At 36.0% G+C, this 17,590-nt stretch overlaps 1 long non-coding RNA gene across 4 annotated transcripts in view; it reads right to left on the reverse strand.

The window, feature by feature from the left end:
- Positions 1-11,150: 11,150 nt before the first annotated feature.
- Positions 11,151-17,590, reverse strand: part of LOC140616861 (uncharacterized) — a 160,466-nt gene continuing 154,026 nt past the window's right edge. For 3 of the 4 annotated variants that reach the window (XR_012017187.1, XR_012017184.1, XR_012017188.1), the window contains 2 exons: positions 12,948-13,071; positions 11,151-11,620 (listed from right to left, as the gene is read on the reverse strand). This is a non-coding gene — a long non-coding RNA (uncharacterized lncRNA). Of the gene's footprint in view, positions 11,797-12,947; positions 13,072-17,590 lie in introns of all 4 variants that reach the window. The other variant, XR_012017186.1, reaches the window with a different exon arrangement.

Below are 17,590 nucleotides of genomic sequence, written 5' to 3' on the forward strand. Positions count from 1 at the left end.
GGCAAATGACTCTTATGTTTCCTTGGCTGCTTAGAATCTGAAATACCCTTGTATATCTGGAGAATTCCCCATCATATGCATTTGTTGAACCATCTCCCACTATAGAACCTGAAAAGACCAAAAACCCACTTCTCTGCATAACTTCCATTCCCAGCACCTAGCATATTGACTCAAAACCTAGGCTTCTCCAAATAGATGCTTCCATATGAAACTCTGAGCTTGGATTGAGTAACATAAACAGTGAGAGTGGAATTCACTTTGTCAGTGGGAATTGAGGTGGTGCTACTATGTTGGTGGGGATGGAACTCCAGGAGTTTCTACCTGGCTATTCCTACTAAATGGTGCTTACTGTATTGATCAAGACCTTGCTATGAGGATCCAGTTGGTTGTTAATGATATATGTCTCAAGTTTATATGGAGAAAATCCAGAGAATGGATTCGATTTAGGATATGATGTTTCATATCAGAATTCCATGTAAGACCTGATCTCTCAAAATCTCTCACTTAACAAGTAGACCTAGCAATGTTGGTTCCCAGCAATTAGTTTTAGCTCAGAGTTGGTGCTCATTAAGTACAAAAAGATCTGTGTATTTTTTTAAGCTACCCTAGAATATGGGGCAGACTAGAGAACATGTTTACCCTATGGACTCGTAGCCATACTCTACTGTCCACCATCAAGTCTGTTAGCCTCCTCTTGGGTGACACCCGATCTGTGAAAATGCAGTCAGTGAGTTAGAGTGATTTTCCTCTCAGTATTCTCCAGACAAACCATCCAACTAGCAGAAACAACTTGGAATGTACCCCTAAGTTAAAGATTCTAATGTGCTGAAACTTAACTGTCTAGAACAGATTAAAATCTCAAGTACATGCAAATACCAAGTATCACTTAATTAGAAAATGTTAAATCTGTCATTTTTATCACCAAAAAATTCACTTTCTGGTATAAGCTGCAACCAGGCCCATTTTATACCTGGAGAAACAAGTAGCAGCCACTATCTTTAGTGAGTGCTAACCTTGAATTTGAAATTTGTAGTTATTTAGTTTAAAATTTGCTAACTCTACAGATAAAATCTCAAATGTACCAATACTAAGAAGACAATTTTATTTCTTCCATATTAGAATATTTAATAGATGTCTGCTTTCAGAATTAATTCTGCTCCTTTCAAACATACATATTTTAAAAGTAAAATATTTAAAATGGATACAGTAGAGTTCAGAAGCCCCCAAACAGAACTACCTTAGTGTTGATATCTGGTATATGCAGAGGTGGGGGGAAAAGGAGCTGTTTAAAAAATACAGCTGGGAAAAAAGTTATACATTTGGGAAAAAGATCAAATTTGATCCCTACCTCATGTCATAAGTATCATTAATAAAACAATTCTAAATTAAATAAGGATTTAAAATGCAAAAACAAAAATATAAAACTTCTAGAAGAAAATATAGATGAACATTTTAAGATGTTACCGTGAGGAAAGACTTCTTAATTTACAAAAACCAAAACAAAGAAAAGTAAACTTTACTGTATCAAAAGTAAGAAATTCTGTTCATCCAAAACACCTTAAGGAAGGGGATGGAGTATCGATGGGGATGGTCTATAATGAAGGAGAAAACATTTGCACATTTGCAACAACAAAAGATTGCTACAAGAATATTTTTTTGAAAACTCCTAAAAAATCAATAAGAAAAGCAGAAAAGCATTTAACTGAAGATAAAATGCAACTGGACAATAAATATATGGTAATCAGTATTATTAATGATTAGTGAAGGCAAATTAAGACCATAATGAGATACAATTTTACAGCTGTTAAATTTGCACAGCTTTAAAAATCCAACAATGTCCAGTGTCAGGAAAGATGTAGATTCCCAAAATCTCTTATACATTACCATTATAAAGATATATCAGTGAAACCATTCTGGGGCACAGTTCGACATCGCTTCCAAAATTTGAACATTCACATGTGCCACAACCAGCATTTTTATTCCTAGGAGTATATGTGAGAAAAGCTTATGTGCCTGTACAACAGGAAACTTGTACAAAAATCTCTTTACAGCACTACTTATAATAGTAGAGAGCTGAAAACAACCAAGATGTCATCAATTTAAATGAACTGGTATATGTACACAGTGAAATATTATGCAGAAATCATAATATTACAATAATACAACAATACAATTTGTGGCAGGCTGAAAAATGGTCCCCCAAAATATACTCACTTCCTTAGCCCCAGAACTTGTGACAATTCCTTTATATGGCAATATGTGTGATTAAGTTAAGGTTCTTGAGAGGAGCTTACTTACCTTTATTAACCTGGTGGGCCCGAAATGGAATCACATGTCTGCTTATAAAAGTGAGGCAGGAGGAATTATTAGACAGACATACACAGAAGAGAAAACAGTGTGAAGACACAGCAGAGAGAGAGATTTGAAGGTGCTGGTGATGTGGCCACAAATGAAGGAATGCTGGCAGCCACAGAAACTGAATGAGGCAAGGAACAGATTATTTTCCCCTAGAGGTCTCTTGAGGGAGGGCAGCCCTACCAACACCTTGACTAATGCCTAGTGAAACTAGTTTTGGACTTCTGACCTCTAGAATTGTGAGAAAATATGCCACCAAGTTTGTGGTAATTTGTTACAGCAGCCACAGGAAACAAATGTACAATTCAATGATATATCCATATGTACGGCAAATGCATTTTTTAAAAAAATATTATTAGCTGAAATAGATAACTAAAATAAAAAACCTAATTGTACAATGTGTTGATTTGTAAACCAAATTATGTTAACATAAAAGGATGTTAGGCAAAAATAATAAATCTAAACAAATGGGGGGAATCTTCCTTAAGACATCACTGTATGGGGGCACCTAGGTGGCTCAGTTGGTTGTGTCCAACTCTTGGTTTCAACTCAGGTCATAATCTCATGGGTCCTGGGATCAAGTCCCACATTGGACTCCACATTCAGTGGGGAGTCTGCTTAAGACTTTTCCCTCTGCCTGCTCCTCCCCTCCCCTCTACTCATTTGTGTGGGCACATGTGTGCACTCTCTCAAATAAATCTTAAAAAAAAAATCACTGTAGCAAGTACAAGGTTATTTCCTGGACTTTCATCATACTGTCTGATGATACATAGAGCATGAGGCACCCTAATTATGGTAACTCAATACAAAATAAAGCGGAATGGTTATAGAGTGGCGAGAATGATATTAGTTCTTTAGAATGTAAATAAATGAGACCCAGGAATAAGATTGTTGAAACATAGACAGGAAGAATCAGCAATTTGAGAAACAGGAATGACTGGAGTTACAGATAGCTTCCAGAAAGGATTCTGATTTAATTTGCATTTAGCAAGCAGCTCATGACATAGCCTCATCCACTATTCCACTGTCATATACCCAAGACAGTCGTTCTCAAACTTAGGTGGAATCAGAATCACCTGGGAAGTTGGTATAAACCCAGAGGCTCAGGCTTAGTCTCTTCAGTGAGCCTGTTCTTCTGTGTTCTGAGTTCAACAGGTATCCTGATATGCATCAACATTGAGAACCACTGATTGAGGAAAACAGATGGAGAGAAAATTATAATGTCCCTGAAAACAGTCCCCAAAGAATGAGACAGAAAATTTTATTCTCTTCCCTCATTGCTCATTCAAATCTGTTCTCTGATAGTAATCCTCTGTGTCCCTGTGAAATCTAAGCAGATTCCATGACTTTTCTGATTGCTCTCAGAAAATAAAAAGTCCTCTGGTCATTTTTGTCACAAAACATTTAATTTGGGTATTTAAATGTTCATTCTCAAGTAATACTCAAGACTCTAAACTGCATTTAAAACATCCTCTAAGTTTTGGCAAGGATGTGGAGAAAAAGAAAACTTGTGCACTGTTGGTGGGAATGTAAATTGATATGGCCACTGTGGAAAACAGTATGAAAGTTCCTCAAAAAAGAAACACCATATGACCCACTGATTCCCCTACTGGGTATTTACCCCCCACCAAGTACTAATTCAAAAACGTATATGAATCTCTATGTTTATTGCAGCATCATTGCCAAGAACCAAGGTATGGAAGCAACCAAAGTATCCATCAATAGATGAACGGATAGAGAAAACATACACACAGGAATATTATTCAGCCATTAAAAAGAAGGAGATCTTGCCATTTGTGACAACATGGATGGACCTAGAAGATATTATGCTGAGTGAAATAAGTCAGAGAAAGACAAATATCAAATGATTTCACTTACATGTGGAATCCAAAAAATAAATGAATAAACAAACCAAAAGCAAAACAAATCCATAATACAGAGAATTGACAACTGCCAGAGAGGAGAGGTGGGGGGATGGGAAAAACAGATGAAGGGGAGTGGGAAATATAGTTTTCCAGTTACACAATGAGTAAGTCGTGGGCATGAAAGGTACACTACAGGGAATATAATCAATGATATTTTAATAGCATTCATTGTATGAAGATAGATGGTAACTACACTTGGGGTGAATATAGCATAAGGTATAGACTTGTCCAATCACTATGTTGTCCACCTGAAACCATGACATTGTATGTTAACTATATATGTCAATCATATATATGTATATATATGTATATATCTGCTAAACAAAACCCACAGTAATTGTTATTAAAAACAACAACAACAACAGGGGTGCCTGGGTGGTTCTGTCAGTTAAGGGTCTGCCTTCAGCTCAGGTCATGATCCTGGAGTCCCACATCAGGCTCCCTACTCAGCAAGGAGTCTGCTTCTCCCTCTCCCTCTGTCCCCCTCCCCCTGCTCATGCTCTCTCTCTCTCTCTCTCACTCTCTCTCTCTCTCAAATAAATAATAAAGTCTTTTTTAAAAAAGAAAGAACAAAAGATAAAGGATAGGTTAGAAGCTTACAGTGCTGGAGGGCTCCAGTTACCTCCTTTATTACACTGCTTCTCCACTCCATGGACAGGCTGGTTCCAGATCTTCTAGATTTCACAGAGGTGTTAGAGAGCTGTAGAGCCCAAGGAAGTTCTCATTGACAGGCACCAATATAATCTGGCATTGGTTTCCTCTGAGCTTGGCAGGGATTTAAAGCTGAATCTTTCTTGTGGAGTGTATTTATAATTTCTATGGAACTGGGAACAGGATCTCCCATTGTTGCACTCATAACACAAATGAGGTCTCCTCTGCCTAAACATTCAGGAGTTCACCCTGATTTCCTGAGGCCCATTCCATTCTCTCAAGAGCCACCCTTGCAAGGTGGCTCCAGGCATGTCTCTCTCTTCTATCTGGCCCTCAGGAGTCCCAGAAACCCTGCATTAATTCTGGCAATGGAGGTTGTGCCTAGGGCAGCAAGCTTTTTAGCTTTTCTAGAAGCAAACTCTGTGACCCAGACCCTAGCACACAAGGCAACTTCTTTAAGGGGCTTCCTTGAACCCCGTCAAATTCCACATGAGGGGAAGTAGAAGGGACATTTCACAGCACTCAAAATCAATTGATCATTACTTAAAGAGATGGAGCTAAAACAAACCAGCATGGAAAGGTAAAACATAAAACAATGGATGGCAGTAAATTAACATCAAGAAAAATTAGACAAATAAACATATTAATTTGGATAAAGTAGAATAGAAAGTAAGCTTTTTAACATGGATTAAAGAGGTCCATTAAAATAATAATAGATAAACTTGAGAAAATGTGTCAAATACATAAAGAAAAATTCTTGGCATTGAATAATAATTTGGCATAGGTACAACTAAATACACATTTCTTAGCCCTTAATCAATTGTATAAAAATATATATGTAATGAAAAATAATAAATTCAGAATTTTATATATATCAAATTTTGTAAGTCTTTAAACAGAGTTACCTAGTACACATGACCCTTGAAATAAATCTCTCTCTATATATATATATTTTGCCAAAAAACATACATAAATTCCAAGTGCCCAAGATTACTCAGCCATTAGAAATGATGAATACCCACCATTTGCTTCAACGTGGATGGAACTGGAGAGTATTATGCTGAGTGAAGTAAGTAAATCAGAGAAGGACAATCATTATATGGTTTCACCCATATGGGGAATATAAGAAATAGTGAAAGAGATTATAGGAGAAAGGAGGGAAAATAAGTGGGAAAAATTAGAGAGGGTGACAAAACATGAGAGACTCCTAACTCTGGGAAATGAACAAGGGGTAGTGGAAGGGGAGGCGGGCAGGAGGATGGGGTGACTAGGTGACGGGCACTGAGGGGAGAACTTGACAGGATGAGCACTGGGTATTATACTATATGTTGGCAAATCAAACTTCAATTAAAAAAAAATTTTTAAAGCTATTTTTATTTTGCAAAAGACTAAAACTAGATATTTACAGAAGAAATATTAAAGAAGGATCTCAATCATTTGACAATTCAAAAAGTCTTAAATATTAGACTAAAAATATAAATCTATAATTATAAACTATTCAAGTGTTAATGATGATGACTAAAATATATCAAAAATTTATAGGAGATAGACAAAATAATGCTCAAAGATCATTTAAAATTTTTAAATTTTTAAGTTATAATTTTAAATAGCTTAAAATGAACTATTTGTTGTTTATTACATAAATATAAATGCAAATATTTGGAAAAATTCATAGAAATCTAGAGGAATCAGAAAGAAAATAGTAATAATTTTGAGTCCTTAGTATGTGATGCTGAATAAGTTAAAATACCTACCTTTTTACTTATGAAAAACAATTGCCTAATTAATTCATGCTCAGCACTTTGTATACAGAAAATAGTGAACAAATTGCAAGATAAAATAAAAGAGTGAACAAGTCACAGGTCTTGTCCTGAAGAACTTTAAAAGTCAGTAGGGAGTAATATAAATAGGTAATCAAAATATAGGGGGTCAGTTGTCCTCTGACAGTACAAAGGGCCAGGGAAGCGTTAGCACATAGTGCTAATACTATGAAGTGGAGGTATCCCCAAGGGACAGGATGCATAATTTGAGTCCTGACAGTAAATGGCATCAGAGAGGTGCGTGAAAGCATGTGAAAGGAGAGAGAACAGAATACATTTGGAGAACTGAAAACATTTCAATATCGCTAGAGATTAAATGATGAAATGTGGTCTTGGAGAGGTGAGCCTGGCTCTATGATGGAAAGTCTCACAGGAAATGTTAAGGAATTTCAACGTCATCCTGGGAGGTATTAAAGGATGGTTAGAAAGAGTACAACATGGAAAGATGTGCATTTTAGAACTGTGACCGGATGGAGTGCGACATGTTATCCCCTCCTGTCTAGGGTGAAACCTGTGCCACACTAGGACAAGAAGGGGCTCATGATTCATAGATAGTAGGGTCACACACATACACAGGAAATGAAACCAAGTAAGGAAATGAATACCCCAAATCCAAAAATGGTGTACAGGGAGTCAGAATCGAATACCAACAAATACTCACCACTTAAAGCACAGAAGATCCAAAAGTGAGGAATAAAAAGTAAAGCAGCCAGACTAACAGACTCAAGGGAAGAACACAAAACACAAGAGAAGAATGGAGTTGCAATACTATAAAATGAACAGAGGCATTATAAATTACTAGAACTGAGGGAAATTGGCAAAGCATCCACCAGTAAATGTAAGGAAAACATCAGTGAAGAGTGGTACCATCATCTTCTTGGGTTTCCTTTAAAGTCTACTGGTAAGCTACTTTTTAGAATATGGTCATTTGGTACCATTATATAATTTTAACTCCCCAATCAATTAAAGACAAGGATGATATTTCTACTCCCAAGATGCCTAATGGGATGAATTACTTATAATTCAGTTTGGTCTATGAAGTGGATGTGATTCCCTGGAACTGGTAGGGTAGTTACTCTATATAAGGACTCTGAACAAAACAAAATGAAAGCTATGTGGGAAACTTGAGAGCTATCTTCCAAGTGGATCATTAAATTTAATAATATTAGAAGCTTTTAATAAAATAATGTTAATTTCCCTAGTGCCATTCCTATCAATGATATGGATGTCACATTAAATTATAACCAAAACAGTGTTTGTCAGAAGTGACAGCATAATGGGGCACCTGGGTGGCTCAGTCAGTTAAGCGTGGGACTCATGATTTCAGTCAGGTCATGATCTCAGGGTCATGAAATCAAGCCCTGTGTGGAGCTCTGAGCTGGGCATGGAGCCTGCTTAAAATTTTCTCTCTCCCTCTACCCCTCCCTCCCACTGTGTGTGCTTTCTTTCTCTCTCTCTCTCAAAAAAAAAAAAAAAAAAAAAAAAAAAAAGAAAGAGGCTAAAATCCAAAACTGTGAATAATGAGAATATATAAAATTGCAGTAATGAGTTTTAGAGTTGTGATTAGTTAAGCATCACTTTCTCTCTGTTGATGTGGCAAATAAATCTCTTCCCAGTGCCACTGAGCACTTCTGACTCCCATCAATTTTATTACCAATTATTTCCTGATATTTATCAATGCCAGCCACTAGTATTATTTTTCTCCAATTAGTCTCCATAGCTTTTGTTTTGTTTTGTTTTGTTTTTTTTGTTTTTGTTTTGTTTTGTTTTGTTTTTTTAGAGTAGGACAGAGAGTGAGAGCGAAGCAGGGGGAGGGGTAGAGAGAAAGATAATTCTATGCAGGCTCCATACCCAACGTGGAGCCCACTGTAGGGTGATCTCACAATCCTGAGATCATGACCTGAGCCAACATCAAAGAGTCAGTCACCTAACCAACTGAGCCACCTAGGCACCCCTCTCCATGGTATTTTTAATGTAATTTTAAGGAAAAAATGGAATGGAAACAAATCATGTGCTCTTGCTGTAGCGATTGGCCAACTCAAAATATTGTCAGCTTTGAGCAAGCATTATTATGAATACCACATTAAATATATCCAGTGCCAAAACAGATTATGTTGATATAATCATAGATGAATTTGGGACTTGCAGAATTTCAGTAAAATTAGAGTTCTAGGATTACATATGCATATAATTAGCCATTCAATTATTTATTTTTTTTTCAATCAATCACACAAATTATTTATCAAGCACCTACTATGTTCTATGTCCTGTTTCAGGTGCAAGGAGTAGAGTGAACAAAATAGACAAAATCTTGCTCTCAGTGAACATTCTTGTTTTGCTTTATGTAAGAGTTCATTCCATGAAATAAGAAAAATTCATTAATGCATGACTTTTTGCCTCTTTTTAAGAGAAGGCGTGGGTAATTTGAAAGCTTCAGAGATGAGTTTGTGATACATTTTTATATTTTTTTACTTCTTTCCAAAAGCATTTAAAATATTTATCATCTCTCTGACAAAAAAATAAAAGAAATAATGCTTATTTTAAAAAGCCAAGATAAAGGGTCTATAATATAACCTACTTTATTGTTCATGAGAAAGAATTCTAATAACAGCACAGGATGTTTTTTTAAAACCATTTTAAAGAAATTATAATTTCAAATTTGGAATCTGTCAGCCAAACACTTGATTCACCAGTCACCTGCATATTTGAAGATTAATCTCCAGATGTGTATTAATTACACCAATAATGTAAGATCAAGTACACATCAAGCTATGTTTTTCAACTTTCATAGCTCACTTCTAATGCCTTTGCTCTGCGTACACATTTTGAAGAATTGTTTATCTTTTTGCATATTCATCAGTGGCATCATATAAAGCCATGATAGAATTAAGAGTTTTTCACTTTTCTACTTATTCATAAAACATTATAACTTATAAATTCAAACAGGCATAATGATAAATGGATAAACTTCTGAGTTTTCTTCTGCAAATTCCACAGGTACTTCGTTAAATTTCCCACAATTTTCATTTTTTTTGCAGGTTAAGCCATATATTTTATTGTGACTTACTGCAAAATAGTCTCTTATACCCATCTGTAAGTTGTGCCAGGTTATTTTTCCTACTTTGATGAAATGTAGCAGTTTCTTTTCAACAAGGATATATTTTAACATTTTCAATGGGTCCGACCTACACTTAAGTTGTTCTATCTATGCACAGTTTTCTCATACTGTATTATTGAGTAAACCGGGGAAAAAAACTCACTGACTATGTTTGGTGATTTTCTTGTGTTGTTTTCACTTAGTATTGAAGGTGCTCCCTTTTGTAAGAACCTACTTAGAATCCATATATTGAAATATACGTATGAAATTATATAGCAGGCTCATCTTCATTTTCCAACCTAGGCCTTGTACATTAAAAATCAGATCCAGCATGTGTCACTGATTGTTTATATGACACTGATTGTTTTTCCAAATTCCAAGGATTTACAATGGCTGCTTTATTGCCTGAGAGCATTTTAATTCAGGGTAGTTAATGTTATTTGAATTTTTAATTGGTAATACTATAGGTTTACAAGCAAAAGCAAGCCTTGCACTAGAGACGTCAAGTCTACAAAATGATAAGTAAAGAGAACCAAACCATCAAGTTTACAAAATGATAAGTAAAGAGAACCAAACCATCAAGTTTTAAAAGTTGATGTTAGAAATGCCTCATTTAGTTCAAATACACTGCTATGAAATAATTTTTTAAATGTGTGAATAAAGAGCCAACCACCTAAGAGTGAAAATAACATCTAACTGAGAGATAGTTTATATTCCATCAGATGATGGGATTAAATAACATGAAGACTGAAAATATATCTACATAATAAAAAGTTTGGTTCCCAAAATAATTATGAAATATTTACGCCATCTCTAAGGGAATGGCTGGAACATAAACAAAGTACCCTATTAGAAAGAGCTTCAAAAAATAAAAAAAAAAAGAAGAAAAGAAAGAGCTTCAAAGAGCACTTTTATTGTTGCAATTAATTTACTTTCTGAAACTCTGAAGAAAGTACAAATCTATTGTAGAAGTCTGTGGTCCTTCACGAATCAGAGTCAGAAATTATATTACTTTTCATAATTATCAATAGTAACAAAACCATGTGAGACATTAAAATAGACATGCTTTTAGTTTGGATGCAACTGAAAAAAAGTGCAACTCACAGAAGTTGTACTTTTCTTAAGCAAGACAGCATAGAAGTTCAAGTTAAATATTAAATTTCCATTTCTAATCAAAATATTAGGAGATTTTAATAGACGGTGAAACCAGCATGGCAAGTGTTATAATTTGATATCACTTCCAATAACACTATGATCAGAAACTCATTTATTCTATATGAAAACTATTAAAATTTTGCTGACTTTATTTCAGTATTTATTTATTTATTTATTTATTTATTTATTTATTTATTTATTTATTTATTTATTTTTAGCGCAGCTGTGTGAACAAGCAGTAAAGAAAGGCAGTATGGTATTATAGTTAAGGGTGGTTAGTCAGCTGTCCTGAGTTCAAATCCAGGTTCTGTGCCATCTGAATAACCTTGAGCAAACTGGCTCATCTCTATTTGCAGCTGTTTTTAAAATGAGAAGAACAATACTTACTTCATAAGATAAAAAGTTTGAAGGAATAGTTTGAAGGGCTCATAGTTTCAAAGGAGAAGTGGGCACAAACATCCAATTCTGGTCTCATTTACTCTCATTTATCTACTCTTTTTTTTTTTTGTCTTTGAGCAGCAGCCCAAGGAAGAAAAAAATCAGAACACACATTTCTGGCTGAATTTCAACTTCTTCCTCTCTTCATCCACCAGTGTTCTTGATCCACTGAAAGGAAACTTGAGGAATTCGAAAAATCTTATTTTCCATGTCAGAAGCTATTACATCATCCTCCTTACAATAACATGTCTTAATCTTCTCCAGGTTTGATGAATTCTTGGGCCAACTAGAATAAATGTCATATACTTGAAGAGCCAGAAAAGAATGTGTATTTAAATTTTCAAAGCATCACCTCCTTCACAACAGTATTAAAAAAAAAAAAAAAAAAAAAAAAAAGGAAAAGCTGAGTGATTGTGCCAAAAGGACAGGAGGGAACATTTCTATGCTTCTGAAAGGATACCCAGCAAGCAATGGTTAAAAAATTATGTTATCTGGACCAAAGCCCTTGCCAAGCCAATCTTGACAGATACAGTAAATCTGTCCATATTAGATGTGTCAGTCTCAGTTGCTTTAATAGTTAGGGTGCCTCAGTCCTCCTCCAGCCACAGTAGAGGAAGTGCTGAGTAATCATCGATAGAGAGGTGATTTAACAGTTAGTGAGGTTCCTTGGGATGTGCCCATAAGGATCTCCTTCAATTCCTCACAGTTTCCTCTCATATCCTGGAAAAATGTCTATAACTAAGTCACTTTTTAAAAGATTTTAAAATTAAATTCCACATTAGGTTATGTATTACAATGAGCTTTACTACTGTTCATGGAAAAATGACATCCAGTTACAAAACAACAACCTCATTGATTTAACCTCATATGGTCTTACATGATGGATAGAAGATTCATTTATACCAATACTTCCTTATTCTGTTTGAGGATTATCAAAGATTTACGAATTTGGTTTAGAAAATGTTGATCTCTAACTGCACTTTTTAAACACCTTCTAAAAACTGATTACCTCATTTTCAATTAATTAAACCAATTAAACCATTCAAAAGTGTTCATCTTAGTCATATATCAGTAGTTATCATACTTCAAGGAGCTAATTTTTGGCTATTGTATGTCTTCTGTTATATGCAGAACATTAAGCTCTGCTGTGTTGTTCTGTATATTAATTTTCATATTTAAAGGTAGAAGTATATGCATTATATTTTTAAATGTATTATAAAATTTAAATTGTGAAGTCAAGCCCTTAAAAATTTTATATTACATCACAGTAAAATGTTTATTTTGCCAATGGAGCAGTCCCACTATGACACTAAAAGCATTTAGCTTTTTGCCAAACCAGATCTTGTAAAGAATGCTAATATTGTCTCCAAGCTTCCTGGAATGCATAGGGTTTTTGCCTCTTTTCAGATGCAAGCAATAGCTTGTTAGGTATTATTCTTAGAAGAATGGTTCCTCCTGGTTTATTTTTTTAATCCCAGTTTTGGAGAGATAAAGGTGTATACTTACCCTCACATGCACTGAGTTATACCTTCACCAGATCACAACGTCTACGTAAGATCTGCATATCTGCAATTGTGTTATGATTCACCTGGAGAACCAGATACCACCTCCTCAACCCTCTGCACTTCTTCTGTGGGAATAAAAGTAAAGTGAGATGGTAAAGTGGCCAACGCTGAACACTTTAGTTGATCAAGTGACCCTGAACAGGTTAGAGTAGCAGAACAGAATACTGGATTAGCAGTGAAAGGAGCTATAAACCTAAATTATCTCAACAACAACATTTATTTCCTAGCTATGTGACTCAGTCAATTTGTTCTTATATCAGGTAAGAAAGCAAAATCATCACAGGTGACATACTGGAGCCAGCAGAGGGTACAATGTGAACACGTGGGAGGGCAATGATTCATCCGTAGAGGGATAGGCTTTAAAGTCTTTCTCAGAGGAGTTGACACTATGAAAGGCATGAGACTGAGCTGGATGATGAAGACGTTGCATCTCAGAAGATGCAAGGCTATTGTGAGGATTAAGAAGACACTCAAAACACCCTCAGTGCTTGGTGTGTTATGCTAATTCTTGCTCTCCTTGTTTGACAAGGCAGAGTTTGCCTTTAATCAATGAGCCGCCAACCCCTTCTTAGCACTCAAAAAAAGAGCCCCATAGAATCATGGGAGAGCATGGTCAGGACCAGCTTCATGGGCATACAACCTGTGCAGTTGCACACAGCCCCCACACAGAAGGGGCCTCAGCTTGGCCTCTCCTGTCATTGCCTTGAAATTCTCAGTACTTTTGAGCAAGGTACCCCGCATTTTTATTTTGCACCAGGCCCCACAAATTATGTAGCCAGTTCTGACTATGGTAACAGAAAATCCAAATTTGTATTGATTAGACTGATTCACATCCTGGTTTTCTTCCTAGCTTCATGAATTTCTTGAGTTTCTTTTTCTATAGCTTTAAAAATGGCAATATCACCAAAGTCTATTCATTTGGGAGGATCAAATGAATTATGATTGTAAAACCAATGTTTGTTTTGTAAGTTATTATAGAAACAGGGAGGACAGTCGCTCAGCTACTGAGACCCTTGTGTTTAAAGAAGTTACTATTTGTAATTATTTTAAAAATCTGGAAATTAGTACATACATACCCCTGCTCTTTCTTCTCTTCTTTTCTTTTTTTTTTTTTTTTAATTTTATTTATTCATTCATGACAGACACAGAGAGAGAGAGAGGCAGAGACACAGGCAGAAGGAGAAGCAGGCGCCATGCAGGGAGCCTGATGTGGGATTCGATCTTGGGACTCCAGGATCACACCCCGAGCCGAAGGCAGACGCCCAACCACTGAGTCACCCAGGCGCCCCTCTTCTCTTCTTTTATGTTTGTCCCTTCTTTCCTTTGCAATTGATCTCATACTATGTGTCCGATATGGGACTTAATGCTACAAATGCAGGTTCAAGAAGATAGAAGTTAATTTGGAAGAAAGGAGCATTCTAGAAAAAAGAGATAACTGATGAGAAGTGTGAATTTATATTGACAGTGCAGAAAGGGTGAGAGACCAAACCAGGATAGAGACTGCAGAAATGGAAAATAAAAAGAAAAGCCAGATTTACAAAATGTCTAGGAAGTATTGGCAGAAATTAGTTATTAGTTGTACAGTGGTAGAGGGGTACTACACACACAATTCTGACACAAAATACAGAGCTAAGGTTCCCACACCAAGCAATTATCCAACTCTGAACCACCAACTTGGTGCCATATAATTTAATTCTAATAATTTAATTCAACAACCCAGTGTTAGTGCAGATCCCACGGGTTAAGGGCTCAGTCCTACAAGACTGCCTTCCACTTCAGACATCAGTCACAAGACCGACCAAGCATCCTTAACTCCTGACTAGCTATAAATCAGGGGTTCCCATGAACCCCTCCCCATGTTAGATAATTTGCTAGGAAAGCCCACAGAACCCAGGAAGACAGTTTACTTACTATTACCAGTTTATTAAAAATGATACAACTCAGAAACAGCCAAATGGAAGAGATGCACAGGTAAGTTTGGGGAGAAGGGACACACAGCTTCTAGACCTTTTCTGAACACTTCCACTTTTACAGCACCATGATGTGTTCACCAGACCAGAGCTCTCTGAACCCCATTGTTTAGGGTATTTATGGAAGTTTCATCACCTGGGCATGATTGATTAGATCAACAGCCATTCGTGATTAACTCCATCTCCAGGTCCTCTCCCCTCATGGAGGTGGGCAGGGTAGAGATGAAAGCCCCAACCCTCCAATCGTCTGGTTGGTTCCTCTGTCAACCTGCCCCCATCCTGAAGCTACCTAGAAGCCCACCAAGAGTCCACCTCACTAGCATACTAGGGGTGGATGAAATGGGTTTGTTATGAATAACAGATTCTCCTCTCACCTTTATGATTCAGGAAATTCCAAGAGTATTGGGAGCTCTGTATTAGGAACCAGAGAAGATGACCAAATATGCATTTCTTATTACATTGCAGTCCCATGGTGGTGGGGGCGGAAGGAGAATATTTCTGTTCCATCTTACCTCTTTCACTCCTTAGTGCCAATAAACAAAATAGACTTTCCCAAACTATTCAGTTTAGCTAAGTTACTTTTCCTCCTCAGGTTGTACTTAAGAAAGTCTATGATGTATCATCTATGATTACTGCAAATTTATATATCTATAGTCACATTACTGTTTGATTTCAAAACAGATATATTGAAATCCCACCATAATTTTGGTTGTTCACAGACAGCTGTAGACATGATGGTGGTCAGGCATGTCCTCTTGTCAAAAAGCCACTTACCATTACCATGATATATCACATATAAGGCATATAGACATCTTCTCTCTCAGATCAATTTCAAGGCTTCCACTGTGAAATCACAGAAATTCAGGGTTGTAAAGCACCTTAATGGTTACAGAACCGGAATACTTGAGACACTCTGTGGCTTAGGTTTTATCTACACATTTCATAAGATCAAGAAACTAGAGAGCAAGGACCACCTGCTTTGATAAGTTTAACTCCTGGTTCTGAGAAAAAACAATTTTTTTGAGAAGCTGGGAACAATAATATATGACTACTATTTCAAGGCCCCATGAACTTTCAAATTCACTTTCCTATTTTGTCAAACAACTGTCAAATCAAGGTTGATTTTTTTTCCCTCCTCATTTAAATGTCTCTCATGCTTTCTGATATAAGAATTGTGCTTAAATGAAATTAGGTCACCGTTTGCTTTTATTTTGCCTAGGCTTTTGACAGAAAAGAATAATGTAGCCTAAAAGGAATATAAACTGGTGTGAATGAGGGAAGGAGGGACACATGAGTCATAGGGAATAAGGCTGTCCTCTCAGAAACAATGAGAATGATTGCTATATATTTGACAGATGAGAAACTTACCCATTATCTCATTAAATTTCATTTTCAATATTGAGCACATTCAGGGCAAGGATGATAAAATATTTTAAAGCTCTAACTTCAGCTGTACAATCACTATAGTTAAAAATTATTCAATAAACCATAATTCATCAATTATGTACAGGACACAAAGCCCTCATTTTGCCTCCTGAAAATGATTGCTTAGAATGTTCCTTAAGAGCCCAAAGGAATATTACAATGTAGAGAGTTATATGAACTTGTTCAACCTAGAAAACACACACACACACAGACAAACACACACACATTTCACTCATATACACATCCACTCTACCAAATTTATAGTTTTTACCATTTGGGAAGGGAAAAGGCTTCACAGTGAAACAAAAGGAAAATGACAAGTCATTTTGGTATTTCATAAGCTCATCATACATTTCTGACGTAAGTACATGATTATAAATGCAAAGTGTCTTTCTAATATGTCATACCAGATATGCTGTAAGTTCTGAAACAAGATCAAATGATGCCTAATGGCTGCATAAAAATCATGACCAAATAAATGGGACAACAGCCAAAGAGCAGACTCCTGTGAATAAAAAATAGTTAAATACCACCTATTTAGCTTAATGTACTACTACATTTTACTTGTTTTCCAAAATATTGCATCATTCAATGAATACGTGAAGTCCTACTACGTGCCGAATGGTTTATTCCGTTGGTAGCAACTTATTGGTCGCCAAGAGGTGCTGAAATCAAATCTCCCTCTAAGAGATTTTTTCTCATTCACTGCTGATCTTGGGCTCCTTGTTGTTGTTGTTGAAACTGATCAATGTTCACCACATTCAGTAATATTTTCCAGACTTGCAGACAAATTAATTCATAGCATATGCATTCACTTCCCCTTGAAAACACAATTTTTACAGTTTTTGTTTCCAGAGAATACAGAGCAAGTTTATTTTTCAGAAGAATTAATGAAATAAGAAAACAGTTGCTTCATTGAGTAGTCTAGCCTCAAAGCCACGGATAATCTAGAGGACAACTTCAGTGACGTACTTCATTTTCCACAGGGGCCTGTTCCAATTAAAAGGAATCTAGTCTTCCATAAAGCTCTCTTTTTCCAGTTACCACACACTTAATGAGAACTCCACTACCTGCTCTTGCCTGATCAAATAGGCTTTTAGGACAAATTCCTCCGTCTCGCTATTTGAAATGTTGACTTTGTAATGATTTTTTGTATAAATATTTCAAGACAATCGTCTATTTCTTTGTA

This window comes from Canis lupus, chromosome 25 (assembly GCF_048164855.1).
Source record: "Canis lupus baileyi chromosome 25, mCanLup2.hap1, whole genome shotgun sequence".
In the NCBI taxonomy this organism is placed as follows: Eukaryota; Metazoa; Chordata; class Mammalia; order Carnivora; family Canidae; genus Canis; species Canis lupus.